This window comes from Oryzias latipes, chromosome 14 (genome assembly GCF_002234675.1).
Source record: "Oryzias latipes chromosome 14, ASM223467v1".
NCBI classification, from domain to species: domain Eukaryota; kingdom Metazoa; phylum Chordata; class Actinopteri; order Beloniformes; family Adrianichthyidae; genus Oryzias; species Oryzias latipes.
Window position 1 is genome coordinate 19,999,073 of NC_019872.2, and position 20,055 is coordinate 20,019,127.

A 20,055-nucleotide genomic window follows, 5' to 3' on the forward strand; every position below is an offset into this window, starting at 1 on the left:
TAACACCTGTCCCATACATAAATAGATATGACTTTGTGGTGAGTTTTTTCTTAACTGTCATTTTACTATGCTTTCCATAAAGACAATATGATATATAAGGTGCATTTTAGTAGCAGCTGTGAACCTCTGGGTGGCAGTAGAAGCTTTAAGAAAACACTTGGATACATTATAACAAACAATTATGACAACCTTGATCATCTTTTCAAAAGTCACCTTGATGACTTATGAGCATCAGTGTATCTTGCTCAAACTTTGCAGTGAATGGCTTTTCAGTTTTTAAACATGTCAGAAGACACTAGGGATGCCACAAGTCCGAAACTGAACTATACGTTACACCATTGACCGAATTGTGTGGAAAGTGAATCGTTGCATCCCCTCTCCATGCATCCCCACTCCATTCCAGTATGTTTATGTTAAAATTGTTGAGCATGTGTTGTGCTGACTTAAGAAGAATTCATTTTTTATTGTTTGATTACATCACACCAGGCTTAGTATGAGCCAACTGAAAAGTTTTTCTTCATTGGTATTTGCTTATCAGAAAAGGAAAAAAAGGATTTTTCTGAATTTTTGTTTTGTTATACATAAATCATATATCAAGCCAAAACAAAACCATAATCCAAAAGTCACATTTTGAACCGAATTGTGAAGAAAGTGTGTAGTTGCATCCCTAAACGGAAAATCCGGGGATCATGGAAAAGACGTTTCAGAGGAGACAAACTTTTGCTATCAGACAAAGAAAACATCTGAGGAGATTGCCTGTTTTCCTTTGCAACCAACCAACCAACCAACCAAAAACCAATCAATCTTTATACAGCACCTTTCATACTTGTTACAGCTCACATATGTCCATCATCTAAGGAGGTACTTCTAAAACAGATGTAATAACTGTCCATCTGATCATTGGAAGCTGAAGGGAAAGTGAGGAACATGTAACTGTAAGATATGAGGTGAAGGGATGAAGTGATGCAGCCATCCTTCCATTTGGTTTTCACTGCAACTAAACTTCAGTTTTGGAAAGTCTGCAGGAAATAAATGTCTGTGCTGCCACTACACCACAGTCACTTTCCCATCTTTCAGTGTTAGTATGCTTGATGAAAAAAGTCCCCATTTTGTAGGTTTGACAAATAACAACCATACAGGTAAAACGTTGTTCAGTATTCCTACACCATAAGAGCACAAAATCTTACCAAGTATTTTAGTCTAGTTTCTAGATTAAATATTTGATCAAACTTGACATCAAACAAAACTAAGTTACTGGTAACTTTTCTGTGTTATGCAACACCAGGTTTTAAGACAGTACATCTTGAAAATCTTGTTGAGTCATTGAAGTTTTAAAACACCCTATTTTAAACAAAATCTCTACTTAAACGTTTTTTTTTTGTTTTTTTTTACTTTGTATCATATTTTTTAAGGTGATGTTTTATTTGTGAGTGGTTTCAAGACAGATTTGCTTGATTTAGGAAATTGGACAGTTTTTTTTTTACTCCTATCACAGTACAAATGCATTCAACAACAGCACACCAAAATCATTTTTAGGGGAAATTTGTTTTAAGATGTGCAGTTCTGGTTTTACTTTAACCTCTTAAGATCTCAACCACATGGGTGGACGTCACATTTTTGGTTGCACTACCACAGTAGTTATTTCTACCTAACTAGGGTCCTGTGGAAGAGGAAAAAAAAACAACTCAGGTCTTAAGAGAGCAAGATTGGTAGTTGGACAGTTGTAGAACCGAGAGGGTATGAAAATATCTATTTTAAAGAATTCCATTCACCAAAGAAATATATCTAAATATGAGTGTATCGCAACTCATTTTAAAGACCCTCTCTGATAAAAATCCTGTTTTTTGAGTTTTTGGTATGTATGCGTGACATTTCTCTTATGAAACAAATGTAATAAAAAATCATTTAATTTTTGTATTCTTGAGTATTTATGCTTTTAACTGCTGTCAATCAAACTGTCGCAAAGGTGCTTTGTTTGAAATAAGGAGGAGTGCATGCATTGCACAAGCTCCCTGATCTGTCCAGTCCAGTGTGCACATCAGCTCAGATCTAGAAGAGAAGATGGCACATTGCTGCATAGCCAGCATGTATTTAAATGCGTCCAAGGCTGAATTTTGTTGTCAGCCGCACGTATTTAAAATTGAACTTAAATTTAAAGTCCCATTGGCTGCGTAATGTGTTCTCCACATTAGGGTTCTCTCTCTAACCGAGTTTGAAAGCTTGCTGTCCTGAATTTAACCAGAGAGGGTAAAAATTTAAACAAAAATAAAATCAGGGGACCTTATAATTATTATCTCGATGAAAATGAGAAAAATTTTATAAAGTTTTTGAGGCCCAAGCAGGCTGGCCCCTCATCCCGCAGTGGGTCTCTGTCTGGCCGGCAGAACATCTGAAGTGATGTTCTGGCATAGTGATTGGAATCGCTCCAGCTCCATCTGCCCTTCGACAGACTATCTAGGGTGTAGCCGCCTTCGCCCAACAGCCGGGTACTGTTCACTAAAGTACTGTTGCGCGATTTGGTTCAGACAACCTTTGTGCTACACCCATCGCTCAAATCTCACCGCCAGAACTCAGATCGCGAATGTACCATTGACTTAACATTAAAACAGTTTCATTTTATTTGCTTTGGAAGTGAATTCAGTTCAATCTGCATGAGCTAGCATCAAATCAGTTATGAACCACAGCCAGTGCTGCTTACTGGTGAAATGTGGACTAAATTATAATGTAATTTAAAACATTTTTCATGTTCTTATCAAGCAGGGTCTGGTACACACATTCATTTTGTCATTCCACACGTTGGTCAAAAAGTGTCGATTTGAACCCAAAAATATGTCACTTTTTACCGATTTTTTATGGCCAAAGAAAAACCTTTAAAAAATAGAGACTGTCAGTCGGTGTCAATTGTGCTCCCCCCTTGTGTCAAGCACTTCACTAATGTAAACCGTTTGCAGGTGGAGATCGATGACAGGGCTACTCAGATCAGCACCACTTATACCACTTATCACTTATAACAGAGGAAGACATCTCATATTCCGTGTGTTTTAACTTTGTTAGCCAAAACATTTCCCCAGTGTAATTTATTTTCAAATGATTACAAAAATAAAAACAAGTTTGGATTTTAATTTCCTTTATTTAAACACAATGGCATGTAAAGCAACAGGAAAGCACAACCAAATAATCAATAGTGGAATAAACAGGAGGCGTTTGCCTCGAACAAATGTCAGCTGCAGTTAGCAGAGTCAGAGCCGGATTGTGTCAAGCAGACTGTGACGCTTTTCAAGGCGGTAATGTAGGTCAGATAAGCTGCAGCGCGGTCTGATCAGATTTCTGCAAACCTTTAATGAGAGAGGAAGTCCTAAAAACTATAAAATCCTCCTCAAATTAGAGGTTAACTCCAAATGGATCAATCTAATCCTTTGAATCTAAAAGTTAGATAAATTGGATTCACACATCCTGAAAAGGGAGTCTGTCTCATTTTGGAGCGTCACTTTTGGAAGACAGATCCTACAGATTTGAGTTGTTAAAAGTTTGATGTCATCTTTTGTGTTTCTTAAAGAATCTTCAGAAATATGACAACGTTCTTCAAAATAGTAGATTGGATTTAAAAGAAAATAAGCACAGAGTTGGACTGCAACTTCCATTTGGTCATTTGTTAAGAAATTCATTGATTAGTTTTAGGATTAGTCAATTAGTTGTAAAGAAGTAGACAGAAAGTACTTTAATTTGTTTTTTTTTTCGTGCTAAACAAAAGACAAGATGTTTTTAATTGGATCTAAAAGCCATTAGTTGCACGACTGCAGTAAAAAGGATTTGATGTCTAGACAGTAAAGAAATCAAGTCATTTTTAAAATGAATTTTACTCAAATTTTTTCCTTCACATCTGTTATAAAGATTGATGGTTTGGTTTATTTTGGAAGCTTTTAGCTTCAATTGTATTTGTTTAAAAGAGTGCACGGGGCCTGATTGCAATAGTTTTGGATGAACTACTGGACGGGGGGACGGCAGTAGTCAGATGGCTCTGATAATAACATTTATAGGGTTTTCAGCTAATTCATCAATAAATTAATTGATTAGTTAATGAGTCAGATTATGTAATTGGAATTCATTTCTGTTTATTTTAGTAAACCACAACAGTAAAAAAAAAAGCAAAAAGGATCTCAGATTTTTTTTTTTGTACTACTCATTTGCCTGACAGTTAATGGGATAGGCTCCAGCAACCCCCGTGATCCCAAAAGGGATTAAGCGGGTTAAAATGATGGATGGATGGCTTCACAAATTACACAGACAAAACGTTTTTACCTCGTGTTTTATGTTTTTATTTTATCATTTTAATCTTTAAAGATTTTTTTTAAGTGTGAATGCCAACACACAGCTAACATCTTGCCATTTTTAAATTCAAATTCAACTTACATATAAAACATATAAAAAACAAACAAATAAAAACATAAAAAGCCAACACATACACATCCCACAAGTGCAATCAAAATAAATTGAATCAATTGTTAATAAAATGTTTAAAATCAAATAAAAACACGTGGACAAGTAAAAACTGCATGAAGGCTGTACTAAAAAGATGAGCTTTTGTTAACTTATTTTTGTAAACTCCACAGTGGATGAAGCCGTCACGTCATTAGGCAGGCTGTTCCACAGGCGAGGCCTATGGTCCCCTCGCTGTGGGATTCTGTTCTGACTTTTGGGACCACCAGCAGTCCCTCAGGGCTCTGGGAGGGTCATAAACTAAATGTAGATCTGATGAAAATGAACCTTAAAATCAATTCTAAAGCTGAGGGAACCAGTTCAAAGATTTCAAAATTGGAGTAATTGAACAAGTTTTGAACAAGCTGCAGGCGATTGATTTTTCTTAACGCCAGAAAGAAGAGCATTACAATAATCTATCCTAGATGTTATAAAAGCATGGATTAATATTGCAGCACTGGCTTTGGAGAGAAAGGGTCTCACTCAGTTGATGTTTCTAAGATGATAAAATGCAGTCTTTGTAACTTGGTTTGTGTGTGCTTTACATGTAAGATCTCCATCTAAAAGAGGTGTCTGACTTTACTGCACACATTCAGGTTAAAAGTTGATAAGTAGGATTAGATGTTTTCTCTCTCAGCTTCAGGACTGACATTTAACATATCTGTTTTGTCTTGATTGAGCTTTAAAAAGTTATCTCCCATTTAAAACACAACTTAAAAGGTCATCAATGGGTCCCAAGTCATCAGGAGACACAGCCACATATAACTGGGTGTCATCAGCATAACTATGAAAGATTATGTTATGTCTCCTGATAACATCACCAAGTGGAAACATGGTTTTTAACCAGTGAGCATCCCCACAGGGGTTTTTAGATTATCCGCTTTGTTTATAACAGAAAGTGTTTTGTGTTAACGTTTATTTACATTTAAAATGCATTTACATTATGAAATGCTAATGGGCACTTTTAATAATAACAAAATGTTTACATGATAGCAACATCACCACCATTAGTTCCTAATTTATTTTAGGCAACACATGTAACACACACCGCTACAGTAACAGGTAGCAGATCAGTGTAAGACAGAAAAAAGGACATGAATAAAATGTTAAAGTTTAGTTCCTGTCCTGTTTTTTAATCGCTCTTGTTTGCAAAGGGATCACATGGCATGGTTATTTTTGTGACGATTATTGACTGTATATGAGAACTGGACTGAGTGACCCCACCCAACTCGCTTTTCAAACAGGAAGTACCTGCTGGTTCCAAGAAGCCAAACTCCCAAAGACTTCTATAGAGAAATAAACAGCTTTTACTCAGACTAACCATTCTTGCTCTGGTAACATTTTTAACATGTAATAATCCTCGTTTTTTTAATGATGTTTTTTTCTGTAGTGCAAGTCTTGTCTTGTCAAGAATGGTTGCCATGGAAACATTGACTTAGACCAATCTGGACCAAGTACTGCTTACTGACGCCGTCTGGCTCCTACATGGCGTGACCCACATCGCAAAAAAAGTGGTTGATTAAATTGACTTCATTTGGTCCCACTCTATGGGGGACGTCTGACTCACTCAGTCCAGTTGTCATATACAGTCAACGGCGAAAGAATAAATCGAAACAGCTAACCACATGGTAAATCTTAATAAACTGTCTGCTTACAAGAAGGAAAGTTTAGCTCAGCCAGAAGAATTAAAGTGTGGAATGTGTCATCTTCAACTGCATGAGTAATGCTGACAGTCATAAAGGTCTGTGGATGATAAGACTCAGAATAATGGAGAGCCCTCGAGTCAGGCGAGCGTTAATGCGTTCCAGTTTCATGAAAACGTTCCACACAGGGCCAGAGGCAGGACAGACTCTCAAGGTGTGGAGTTCAAAAGAACAAAAGCAGAAGCTCCTCTAAAGTGACACCCTCTTCCTGGTTCTACCTTTCTACTAGTGGCTGTTGTCATATTACCTTAAGGAAACCATTATATGTTTTGCTGCAGAATTCGGTGATCTAACTAAAAGCTACTTCCGTCTGTTTCATTGTTTTTTTTAGTCTTCTTATCAAGAATCCTTTTATTATTCCGGTTCCTCATGACTCCCATCTTGCCTGAGTGCACTCCTCATTAGCGTTTAAGGGAGTGTGTACTTCAGACAGAGTAAAATATTGATTTACAAAGCCGAAGCAGCCAGAGACGTCACTTTTTTTTGCCTGTTCTTCATCTGTGGGCTCCACAGGCCTTTGTAGGGACTGAGCATAAAAAAGACTTATTTACATGCTTCTTGTTGTTTTTGCAGGTATTATCGTTGTTTTGCCGTGGACAAATCTGTCCACGGCAAAAGTAGAATGGAAGAAGAAGGAACAATAAAATATTCCAAAATGAAAACGCAATGACTAATTTCTAACAATCCATTCCAGCTGTTATTATTTTAATGACCGAGTTAACCTTGGGTTTTTGATTGTCTCTGTGGTGTAGCAAGAAATGGAAATCTGCCCTCTGACATGGTGGAACAGGCTCACAGCAGTAAAACCAGAGAAAGATTGAATAAAACTTGGGGGGCAAGGAGGTGTGACATAACATAGCAACCAAGTGTGACAGTGAAGCACTTTATAAACATAGAACTCTTAAAGCAGAAACCTTTGATTTAGCGTATTACAGAAACCTAGAAAAATATTTATAAAACATTTCTGGGTAAAAACTTAAATTTAATTTAATGAAATTCAATATAATATCAGATTTCTCTCATATTTATTTCTTAATTTTGTTCAATAATTTATCTAAATAGAAACTAAAAATGTGACTGTGAAGTAATTTAAACCTTTTTATTTTTACTTTTTGATTTCAACATTTTCAGGAAATAGGAGTGGACTTTCCAATATGAATTGATGCAAATAATCCAAAACCAGGACTTTGTCAGTCAATTTGTCAGTCAATCCAAGAAGTCATTGTTAAACGGCTAAGTTCTCTTTTATGCAGTCTCATCTTGGACTGGAAAGTTCCTTATCCAGTCCATCCATTACAGAGTATATATTGTTTGCCCATTTGTTTCCATTCAGATAAAGTTTCTGACCTTTTGTTTTTTAGAGTTATAACTAGCCCCTTACAATATATCGCAAATGTATTGTTATCGCGATATCAAGCTGTGCGAAAGTTGAGATAAATGGTCATCTTAAATGTGTAAAAAAAATCTTATGGCAGCTTGAAGTATTTACCGAATCAAATAAATCCCTTTATGCATTTGACCAATCGGATGGAGCCCTTTACATCATTGACCAATCGGATGGAGCTCTTTACATAATTGAGCAATCGGATGGAGCCCTTTACATCGTTGACCAATCGGATGGAGCCCTTTACATCGTTGACCAATCGGATGGAGCCCTTTACATCGTTGACCAATCGGATGGAGCCCTTTACATAATTTACCAATCGGATGGAGCTCTTTACATCATTGACCAATCGGATGGAGCTCTTTACATCATTGACCAATCGGATGGAGCCCTTTACATCATTGACCAATCGGATGGAGCCCTTTACATCATTCACCAATCGGATGGAGCCCTTTACATCATTGACCAATCGGATGGAGCTCTTTTATGTTAGACGGTCGCCTCCTATGTAGACAGGGGCCATTTGGAGTGTAATTTAAGTTATTTTATTTAAATTAAGCTGCTGCGGTGAAATGGAAATGATTTATTTAGTTGTTTTGCTATTTGTTCATGTGTTGCAAGTTATATCGTCATTGCAATATCAATCATTAATATCGCAAGTTGTGAGTTTCACTCATGTTGTGCAGTCCTGGTTAAAACTTTATTAACAAACAAGATAGTTTTGTTTTTGCTTTTAACTATGTTCTTACTTTAAAATCTATTTATTTAAATGTTGGTGCACAGCACTTTTACAAATATGGCGTTTTAACCACTTTATTAATAAAGTTTGAGTTCTTTTTTTTAAGTAATGTAAAATGAAGTCTTGCTGCTAATGGTGTAAAATAATGAACCATTATACCTTTTTTAAAAAGGAGATTATTGCAAGGAGTTTCAGTCTGAATCTTTTCAATGTTATCTTTAAAGTTAGTCATGAATTGTTAACTTTGCTTGATGTGTAATAATTACTTGTTGGTTTTGTGGATTCCGTCTTTAAAGCGATGAAAAAGTGTGTTTTTTAAGCTCAGAATCAATATCATTTCCATGTTCTAACAAATTAATAGAGCTTTTAGGAGAAATTTCAGACTTAAAAGCTTTACTTTAGTCCTATCAAATAGGCTAAAGTAAAAATAGGCTCAACAAAACTAAATGTAGCAATATAAATGCTGAAATGTGGGTGGTGCTAGTGGGTCATGTGACCATGCCTTTCTTTCTTTTTTTCTGCAGACTTTTATGCTCCAAAATATTGAGTCACAGCTTTGATGGTGTTGTGTTTTATAGCATTGATGAAGTGCGTTGATTCACTAAAGACTTTGACAGCATGTAAAGAACGTTTAATCACGATGAGGTTTTGGACCTGCACTTCTTCGTTTAACATCATTCTGGTTAATTAATTCACTTTTCCCTTTCTGTTTATAATGTTGGTTTTATTTATATCCTTAACTTCAATTAACCTGCGTCATCCAATTTAAAATCCAGACAGCAGGAAAATAATTATGGTATTACATATTGGATTTATATAACAAAAGAATGACTTGAAATAGTAAAAAATTAAGGCAGTTGGGAATGTAAGGTGAACACAGAGCTGACCAGTTTATAAATAGAAATAAATCCAGCCCTCTACATGGCAACAAATAATTAAAATGTGTCAGAAGTGACTAATGCCTGCAGCTACTGTAGGATGCTAGCAGTTGCACACACAACCAGAAAATTGTTAAAGGAAGTGGCACAGGTTCCCTTTGGCTGTTGTTTGTTATCTCGTGTCGTCAGCACTCACCTCTGACTCTCACACCCAAAAGAAAGCTCTTATCTACCTGCTGTGCCGTCCCAACACGAGCATTATCTGCAACTACCGTTCACTTCAAAGACAGACACCACAGCGCGCATGAGACCTCAGCCGTCTGCAAACCCATTTGACTCGCAAGGAAAACAACACACAAGCCGGAGGAGAAAAAAACGCCTCACATTTTTCTCCTTTGTCAAGCCTTGCTCAGTTAAAGTTGCAGGCGAGTTCAAGACAAAGACAAAATGAGGCCACTAAATCTTGACTTGTCAGCGCCGGGCTTATTTGTTTGTGTTATGGGACAGGTTGGTTTGGCGGGAAACATATGGAGGGAAAGCTGTGGAATATGGCTTCATTACAAACAGTTCCAAAGCTCCTGGACAAGTCTTCTTTTGCAGGTTTTTTTCTTTGCCAACTTCTTTATTACATAGTTGTTTCTGTAACTTTAAAGGCTCCTTTTTGTTGTACTTAAACACCCACTTGTAACTATGCAAAAGTGTGTGTTTGCAGGAAAACATGGCTGTAAATTGGATAGATTAGTCACTGTACGTGTTCATTGGAAATGGGTGCCTTGACTTAACGAAGCATAACAAAGCGCTGTAAAAACACTGTTGCGAGGAAATTGACTTTTTTTTTCCCCTGGCCACACACAAGCAGCATTTCCATTTTCCACTCAGAGGAACAGAGATGGGACTGGATAATATCTGTTCTCTGTCACAGTGAAGCTTTTGGCCCCCATCAGAGTCACCATCAGCTTTGAAAGAAAAATGAGCTGAAACTCTGAAGCGCTCAACAAACAGGCTAAAAGAAACAATCTAGCCTCACATATGGAAACGCACAACATCTTCTCTTTGACCCCTCTGTGTGCTCACAGGGAGACGCAGCAGCACAGGAGATTAAAGTTTCGGAATTGGCGGAAGTTGAACTTTGTCTGCAATAAATCTCCAGGTAGTCAGCTGGGACCTGGCGAAGCACTAACACAACCTGCAGGGTCTCCATCCTAATGTGATGAGCAGCACTCTGGTCTGCACACCACAGTCATGTTGATAATTACGCCCTGGGTGCCTCTGGGAAATTATGCTAATGATGCTCCTCCAACAACCTACATGTCGGAAAACTTCTGGCTTAAGGTGATGATGTAGAGAGCAGCGAGGAAATCTGTTAAATGTGTTACAGAGAGAGAAAAGTTCAGTGAAAGTAATGGATATGCTTCTATTTGTTGTTGCATTTCCAAATACTTAAATGGCTATTTTATTAAAACTGCAACTTTATTAAAAAAACAATTCGGACGCCCCAAAACGTAAATGAGTACAACTCTGCAAACCGTTTCAGTCCAGATACCTTACCATGCCGGGTCCGTGGTCCCAACTACTAATATTTCTTTGTTTAGTGTGATTGACACTCTAGCCGTTAAATAGTTCGGCTCCAAGGAAGGGTTCTTTTCTGGGGTAGGGGGCGGCTGTAGTGCAGAGGTAGAGTGGTCAACCTCTGATCGGAGATTCACAGGCTGGGTTCCTGTCTTATCTGCCCATACACACTAAATCCCACATTACACCTGGTGGTTACGGGTTGGCACCAGTGTTAGGCAGTGGAGCTGCCATCGGTGTGCAAATGTGGGAATGGAACTGTGACTGTAAAGGGCTTATGGCCTCAAAGGAAGGTAGAAAAGCGCCACATATAAGCATACGCCATTTACAACTCAACCCTTAAAGAGATGTCCCTGGCGACATCTAAACAACACAACCCCACCTGTAACTCTTCTACCGTTCACATGGAGAAAAGCTTTGCACCGATATCCAACACATTACTACCATCAAATTTTGCATGTCAGCATAAAGCTGTTTTTCTGCGCTGGAATTACTTACATTATTTGAAATAATAGCTGATGAGTTACAGAAGTCAAAAGAAAGTCAACATTGGAGCTAAAGCTCTGGTGTTGTAGGGTTAACTCTGGTCCTCAGGATCTCCCATCATGCTTGTTTTTCTTTTGTTACTCCACCAAAACACATCTGATTCAGTTAATCAAAGTCAGAAAAAGGTCAGTGTCAGGAACTGTTGATGTGTTAAAGACCTGAAAGGCAGAAGATCAGGCTTGCTGGCAGAAACTTAGACACAGTAAAACCAATAAAGTGACAAAACAGATGACCTGATATTGAGGAACTGAAAAACAGACCCTAAATACACTTAGGATCAGTAACACAACCAATACAGCTGTGGATAATAGACAATCTAAACTTGGTTTGATCGACAGCACAAACTTGAACCAGAACACGACAAGAACTGAGGAAATATCACAAACGATCTAAACCAGACTGCACATCCAATTTTTGGAAGCAGGTGTTTTTGAGCAGGGAAATTAGAAAACACAGAGCATAATGGGTCTTTAGTGGAGAAAGACGATATGTGTAATGGTGGCAAAACATAAAAGGAAGAACAAATGTAAAATTTGGCTGTAAAAATTGAAGAGGATTTGTGTGCTTTTTGACAGCTGGCTTAATGAGATTTCATCATAGAGTGGCTATCCATTCGCTGTAATGGATGCTGCATTCTCCCATAGTTACAAAGATGAGTCAAAGGGCCTCCTTCCTGTGGGTTGATTTGTATTTTGTTTTGGGGAAAGTGATCCAAACTATTCCCAATTCCCCTTGATCATTTTTTTTAAACATTATTTTTTTCTTCTTTTTTTTCTATTTAAAATTGTCCTTAATGTTTTCTGGATCACTTCATACCCTCAGAATTATTGTGTCAGTTCAGCAACTGAAAGCAAAGAGTGACTTCCCAAACACCCAAGCATTTTCTGTGTGGAAGTAAAAAGCTGCTGACCTTGAGATGCACCGATATGAAATGGAAAGATAGTGAGGGAGAGAGGGATTAGTGGGCCGACAAAATAGCTTTTGCTATCTTAAGTCTGTCTGAGCATTGGTCAGTCGGATTCGAATAATAAGACTTTTTATCACAGTCCTTTGGTCACTCAACAGGCTCCAGAGGTGGATCAAACCTTCCAACATGAATAAAGTTATTAGGATGTTCTGTTTTATAGTCATTAGGAAGCTTTACAAACATTATGTCTGTTTGACTCGTAATGTAGCCGATGAAGACTACTATTTAATTTGCTTGTCACAGTTCACACCGGGCATGTGACGTGTGTTCAGCATATACTGTTCACACTGGACCGTTGCTACTCCATACTAGCACATGTCCGCCACCTACAGTTGGCTTGGTTATGAAATGTCAAAGCGGTGTAAATCTGGTGAATCTTGCTCCAGGATTTTTCTTTTACACTTCTATTCTGATTTATGAAAGACTTGGTATCATAAAATTCCAACTGAACTCAAACCGCAGTTATTTATCTCTCCTTTAAACAGTTGGCCCTTCCGTGAATTCAAAATTAAATACATCTCATACTCATACATCACTACCAAATCCAAGTCAAAGTTGAACTGGTTTCACCTTGAACGTACGTTCAGTGGTCATGCGTCTAGCAGGTTAAGCCAGAAAACTTAAAATCTTGTTAAGCAATGCGTGAACATAAAAGTTTTGCGTTTGCATTGACTTTTCTTTGGAAGTGTCCGCATGTATGCGTGTTCCCGGGACCAATGTGAACGTAGCATTTGTCTCAACTCTAGAAAGCAAAGCCACCCATAGAGAAGGGTCTTGGTTTTTTTATACAAATGAATTGTGGATCAGTTTCATGACAGTGTAATTGTAGGTAACAGTGCTGTTTGCTATGAGGAGAAAAAACAACTGAAAGTACAAGTCTGTTAAAGTTAGATCCAAAGAAAACCTTACAAATGTCATTTATACATTTAGATGACGATGCTTCTAAAAACACTCTAGCCAAAGGATTATCTTGTTTTTCTTAAAGCCTGTTTCCCCTGACTTTTTTCAATCCTTGTTTTGGACAATGCAGACATTTTTTGGCTTTTACAAAAGCGTATGAGTTTACTTTTTTTATTTTGTAGAAACTCAAACAAAAAGGTGGCTGTGTCCATGTGAAATCATTTCATGTTTACATGATTTCTGATGATTCGGATGTCATTGACTGTATTCTTTGTACTCATCAAGTGTAATTTAGCATTAACCAGAGCTGCACAACACGAGGAAAACGTGCGATATGTGAGATTGGGGATTAATATTGCGATAACCATATAATTAGCGGTATATAAACAAAGAGCAAAACAACCAAAAACATCATTCCCATTTCAGTGCAACAGTTTAAAAAGTATACTCCAAATGACCCTCGTCCAAACAAGAGGCGAACATCTAACAAAATAGGGCTCCATCTGATTGGTCAACAGCGTGAAGGGGTCCATCCGATTGGTCAAACGCATGAAGGGATTTATTTTATTCATTAAATACTTCAAGTTGCCATAAGATTGTTTTAACACATTTATGGTAACCATAAATGTTGCTGCTTTTTGTGATATGCATATTGCACAGCTTGATATTGCGATAACGATAAACTTGCGGTATATTGTGCAGGCTTAGCATAAACTAAACTAACTTATCCCTGTTTTAAAATTGCACAAGGCCTCAGGGGTGTTTCTGGATGAGGAAATTAACTGTAAAAGAGAATTTTGCTGGATTTAAAGGCAAGGACAAGCTATGAGATGATGTTGTCACAGAAAGACTGAAGACTAGGTCTTTTATGTGACACTGTTAGCTTGGAATCCACGTAGACAGTCGCTAAAGGTCCGAGTGAGCGTGTTCAGCTGTGTGTCTGGCATTATCCCCCTGATTGTGTTGACAGCCTTTGGCCCCAAGTCTGAGCCCATAATCGTCCCTCGGGTGCAGAAACTGCCTCAGGTCCAAATCAAATGTCAGAGGGGAAAGCCAGAACAACCCCGTGACACTGCTGGATGAGGTTGTATATCCAGTTGTTCTGCGTTACCACGACTCCCATCTGTGTGTCTGAGCGACAAAAGGAAAGGTGCAGCTGCACATGCCACAGTGAATATCACACAAGGTTTGACGTGTTGGTGCGGAGTTTGATGCAACTGCACATGACAGGAAGTGGAACTTTGACCAATGGCCAAAGGGACGACTTCAGATCAAAACAGACCGGAAAGATGACTAGTTGGCTATAAAGACGTTTTTCCTGTAAAAATAACCAGTAAATTGATGTCTCTCTTTTTAAAAAGTTTGTGTCTATTTTTTTAATCCAAAAATACCCCAATGTCTCGAGTTTATTCTTCAAAATAATGATAATAAAAATAAAAGTAAAAACCACATGATCAGAACAGCTAAGAAACACAAAGCTACGCAGGACTACTTAACATACAAATCTAAATATAAAGAAAAAATGCACCATCCAAAACATTAACATGACACCAAGCAAATATAGACAAGTGAAATGGGTGTGCTTTACATAAATTCCTGTTTATTATGAATAACTGACTGTAATTAAAAGTGATAAATTTGTAATGGAATAGGAACTGCTGCAGTATTTGGCATTAAATTTCCCTGAAAAAAAAAGAGATATGGTTGATATATGTGGTAATTTGCATTGCCGGTGGACAGAAATGCTTTGGGTTTGAAATATTTGACTAAACAGTGAATTTTGTTCAGCCCAGCATCCGTTTGAGAAACTGCAGAAAATACACAGAGCACATAATGATTCAGATATATAAAAATAGCATAAATTCATGCTTATTTTCCTTATGATCATAACATATTTTTTAAACTACAGAATCCATTTAAAATGGCTTTTTTCTTTTACACCTTGCAGTTGGAGCTGGCAGGAGAACAGTCATCTACCTTTATATGAAGGAATTTGCATCTGGACAGATTTGAAAAAGTGGAGCCTTGTCAGTGGGGCGGAGGAGTATGAGGTCAAGTCAGGATAAATGTGATGTGCACAAGGAGGCTGTAGACAAAAGAAAACCTGAAGGTGTGCCTTTATGCCTGCTGCTGTTCATTAACTACAAAATGAATACTATTGTTAAACCTGAGATCTGTTTGAGCTGCTGTTTTGCATAGAATCACTGCATCAAAGAGGTCAAACTGTTTCAATGCTCTCTAATCTTGATCATATTTAACTTTGAACCAGCATTAATTTTTGTAATGAAAAAAGGAAACTCATCTGTTAATTGCTGCTCTCCAGCCTTCCTCTTTCTGATGCCACCAGCCATGTGTGATGTGTTCAAGAACGTGCCGAGCGTGGGTTTTTGTATGCACTTTTAGCAAAGCGTTCAAACAGGTCTGTCGCTACCTGATACTAGCGCATAATGCACTCACAGTTGGAAGAAGTTTAGTGAAAAATGTCAAGGTGAAATTTGCTACAGGCTTTTTCTTTCACAGCTCTATTCAGATATATGAAAGACTTAGTGTCATATAAATCTGGCCAGGCAACAAAGGGCAATTATTAGTTTCTCTTTCATGATAGATTTTCAAACAGTTGGCAATTCCATGTTTAAGAAGGCCCAAATCCAAGGCCCTGATTGGTCAAAGTTCAACTGGTTTAACTTTTGATGCATGCTCAATTGTTCCACGTTTTGTTCATAGGACCCGAAAACAGACTTAAAAGTGTAGAGACCCGTGAACCGTAAAGTTTTGAAAACCTGAAACATTCATACATAGACTTTCCATGGTTGCCTCAAACATGAATTTCCAAGCCTGGTGTGAACGTAGCATAACAAAGAAGGTTCAGGTGATGAAGAGGAGGATGAGACTTCTTAAATAAAATCTGTAAACAAATCTCATCAAAGTATTTGGTCTAAATTACCATTTTAAAACAAGTTAACCATTTTCTTCACACCTTATTGGATTGGACAAAGAACTACAGTTACACTTTTTTGTTGCAACAGCAGAAGCAATAAAAAAAATTTCAGCAGAATCCTGGCTAATTAAAACCACTTCCCTAGTCAAAGACTAGTTTTTGGAAAATCTAGCTTTAGTGCTTTTCAGTGAAACAGAGAACAAAGCAAAGCCTTCTCAGTGAGCATATTTACTAAATAAACTGCATCCACTGCTGCCTAGTAAAAATTCAATTGATAAAAAGTAGTTGTAACTGGCGAACCATCTTACCATCGCAGTGGCTAGGATAGGCTGGATGGAGGAAAACAGTTGTGTTATAACTGACCAGCTCAGCAAACAGACATGTCAAACTGAATGACGCAGTGTGCTAACCTTCAGTCAGGAATTTCCAGACATCAATTTCCCATAGCATTTACTAAAGGCAACAATATGCTTGCTATTTCCATTTGTTCTCCTACAAAGGTCATTGGGTGTAAATAAATGGATGCAAAGGGGAGGATAAAGTCAATATGAAGATCCTTAAAGAGGCTTTAATGTCATTTAAGTGGTCTTGTGTCCTGTTGAACATGACTGTGGTTTTGTAGAGAGTCGTAGAAAATCTGTTGTTTATCTGATTTGCAGGTGGTGGGTAGGCCGTGGAAATTTAGCTGAAAAGCTAATTATTAACTAAGCACTGTGCACAGACTTGAGTCATTTTTGAGACACCACCACCCACTGCTACTTTGAAATTATATACCGAAGTATTGCTGTGTTTTCTCGCTACATTATGATTTTTTTGGTAAATGTAGCAGTCTCAGAGCATGGCCATTATATCTTCATATATAGAAGACCTTATAAAGAACACAGGATGCGGTCAGGTGAGACATGGGGCCCCGCTGACTTCTTTAATGAACTCTATACTGCAAAGGCTGCCTGATCCACCAGCATTCAAAGAAAATGGAAACCATTACCCTCAACAGAACCATAGCATGCCACACACTGAGGTGTGCATGTTAGTTGGTAGGAAGCAGATGGCTGAGAGGGAGACACAGCAATGAATCACCAACGGGCAGATTTCTTACTGTGAACAAATAAATGTATGGCACAACAATCTAATGTTTATATGGGGGCTGAGGAAGATTCATCATGGACACACGTGCAGCTTTCAGACAATTTTATAGAATACTTCCAGCAGGAAGCTTCAAATGTTGCTCAGGGTTCACAGCAGCTTCCTTTGTCTGTCAAAGAGCATAAAGCGTGTGGGTCAGTACATCCCTGCGAAGCTCAGCTTTGGTTGAATGGCTCCTATGAGGACTACATCTTTGTCGTGGATTTTTAAACAAGTAAACTTAGCTACTTTTTGAATTGTAAGCGGGTTTCTTTTATCTTTTTGTTTCGCTGCATCTGCAAACCATAATCTAGAAATGTGATAACCCACAAGGACATCACACAATTAAAGCAAAACTTTAGTTCAAGAAAAAGAAAAACTTTGTGGAGTGCTTTTATTTTGAAAGGACAAATTGTGCACATTCTTCTACTGTGGGCAGGACTCTCGAATGAAAGAGTCACTGGCTAAAGTTTGAGCTGCAGATCTGTGGGACCAACCTAATGGAGCACCGCTGAAGACTTCTTGCCTGTAGATCCTTCAGGTCAAATAAAAGCTTCTCTTTTGGCTCCCCATTAGCTTTTTCTGTGCTTTCATAATGTTTCTATATGTTTCAGTGCCTATTTAAGGGGAAAAGATTTGCAATACAATATGCAGACTGTGGGTCAGACTCAGCAATTTTGTGAAATCTAAAGTAGAAATGTGTGGTTTTGAGCCAGAATAGATCTATCTATAGTTTCAAAAGGATATATATGCAGTGGATGCAGTTTACATTTTTGGGAAAGGTCAGGATTTTGCTTGTTTGCTTCTACATGGAGGACAGCTTCATGAACACAATGGTTTATGAAGCTATATTAACCAGTAAGCTGATTCTTAAACATTACAGTTTTCTGTGTACAGTCAGAAGAAAAAAAAGACAAATCCATGTGTGTTTGTAACGTATTTTTCAGGTCCATGTCTGTGCTTTTTTACTGGGCAGCTGTGGTGCAGAGGTAGGGCCGTGGACCTCTGATTGTAAGATTGCAGGTTTATTCCTGCCTTGCCCGCCTATGTGTTGACGTGTCCTTGAGCAAGACAATGAACAATTCTGTGAAACTGCCCTGTTCACTAAAAATGGCAATAAAATACTCCTTGAATCCTTGAATCCCACATTGCCTGTGGTGGTTATAGTGTTCGTCAGAGGAATCTGTGTGTGAATGTGTGTGTAAATGAGACAGTGACTGTAAAGCACACTGGGCTTTCGACGAACGTAGAAAAGTGCTACACAAGTATTTACTATTTACAGTATTGAAATTCATAATCTGATTCCAGTGTTCCCTCGTTTATTGCAAGCGTTATGTTCCAAAAATGACCTGCAATAGGTGAAATTTGCAAGGATTTAAGGTTTACTCCCCACTTTATAAACATGAACATTTTCACACTTTTTCACTAGTTTAAGCTCTCAAAGTTCAAACCTTCGCTGAAAAATAAGTAGAGTTTTTATAGATTGAAAACAAAGATCTGATGCGATCGAAGGTTTATGTGAATGTGGCCAAATGAATACGTTCTGCACTGGAGACACGACGCAGAGGAGATCGACAGACGAGGTCTACAGCCAACTAGGACGCAGAATTCAAGGAACTGTTTAACTATTTATTTTTAATTGATTTGGCGACTAAATAAAGACATAATATAATCCACAATTTTTATAACGTACACATCATACTGTAGCTTTATAAAACTATAAACTATAATATTTAATCCAAATACTGCAGATATAAGTACCAGTCATTCCACAGCAAACAGCTTTCATGTTAGTGGTTGTCCTTGTAACATTTTTGGATCCATTGTAAAAGCATTCCTTGTGGTCTTTTAACTATGCTTATGCACTTTTTAGCCAAAATAAAAAAAAAAAACAAAAGAGCGTCAGGAGTTCATCAGGAAATCGCTCCTGAGTTTTGGGCGGGTCTGTTGGCATGGAGTGAGCCAGCCTTCATTTCCGATCATCTCTTTGTCTACAATCTCTCCCTCACACCACTAATCTAACATTAGCGGAGCAACAAAAATGGCGAGCAATATTGGAGCTATCCAGCCTTACAATTTTGAGCCAGATGCCAAACAAAGACGTACATGGATCGTCGAAATCCCCCATGTAGGTTTCCTTGCGCTAAGGCAATAGTGGGTCACCCCTATTAAAAAAAAAACAATTAGGACAGCTTCCATGTGACACCATTGGAAAAGATGGTGTGTTCAGGGAACACAACAGAGGGAACATCAATAATTGGGGTCATTAATAATGACCCAACATATGTGATCTATAGATTTTTTCCCAGGAAAATCTCTTTAAAATTGTTCCCAATTATTACCAAAACATTTAATACAACAGTGGCCCTGATGGACTTGATGCAAGACATTAAAGCTTTCACGTCATGATTTTTAATTTATAGATACGATAAAAAAGGACTTTCGTCATTCCTCTAATGACGTACTGTCAAATCTTGCATTAATAATGCTTTTGTTTGTGAGAGACTAACCAGGAGGAGCATCAGCATAGCAGTGACCAGCGTCTGAATGATAACACGTCAACATTTTTCCAGATTGATGGAACCATTAAACGTACACATCCCATGCCTGAAAAGGTCTCTATAGGCATTTAATGTGCTCCAGCATACAAACAGCTGCATTACCTTCACAATCATTTTAACTGTAATGTGCTACTCCTAACCCTTGTGGAATTTTACAGCTAATAGCAACAGTCCAAACAGTAACATCCATGCATTCAGTGCTTGACCAAAACACAAATAGTTTGAGAAATAGACTAGGATTCATGAGCTCCAACGCGTTGTGCTGTTGT

The 20,055-nt window shown here is 37.9% G+C and overlaps 1 protein-coding gene across 1 annotated transcript in view; it reads right to left on the reverse strand.

Annotated features, from left to right (window-relative positions):
- Positions 1-20,055, reverse strand: part of LOC101167817 (transmembrane protein 211) — a 163,469-nt gene that overhangs the window by 3,505 nt on the left and 139,909 nt on the right. The window lies entirely within an intron of this gene.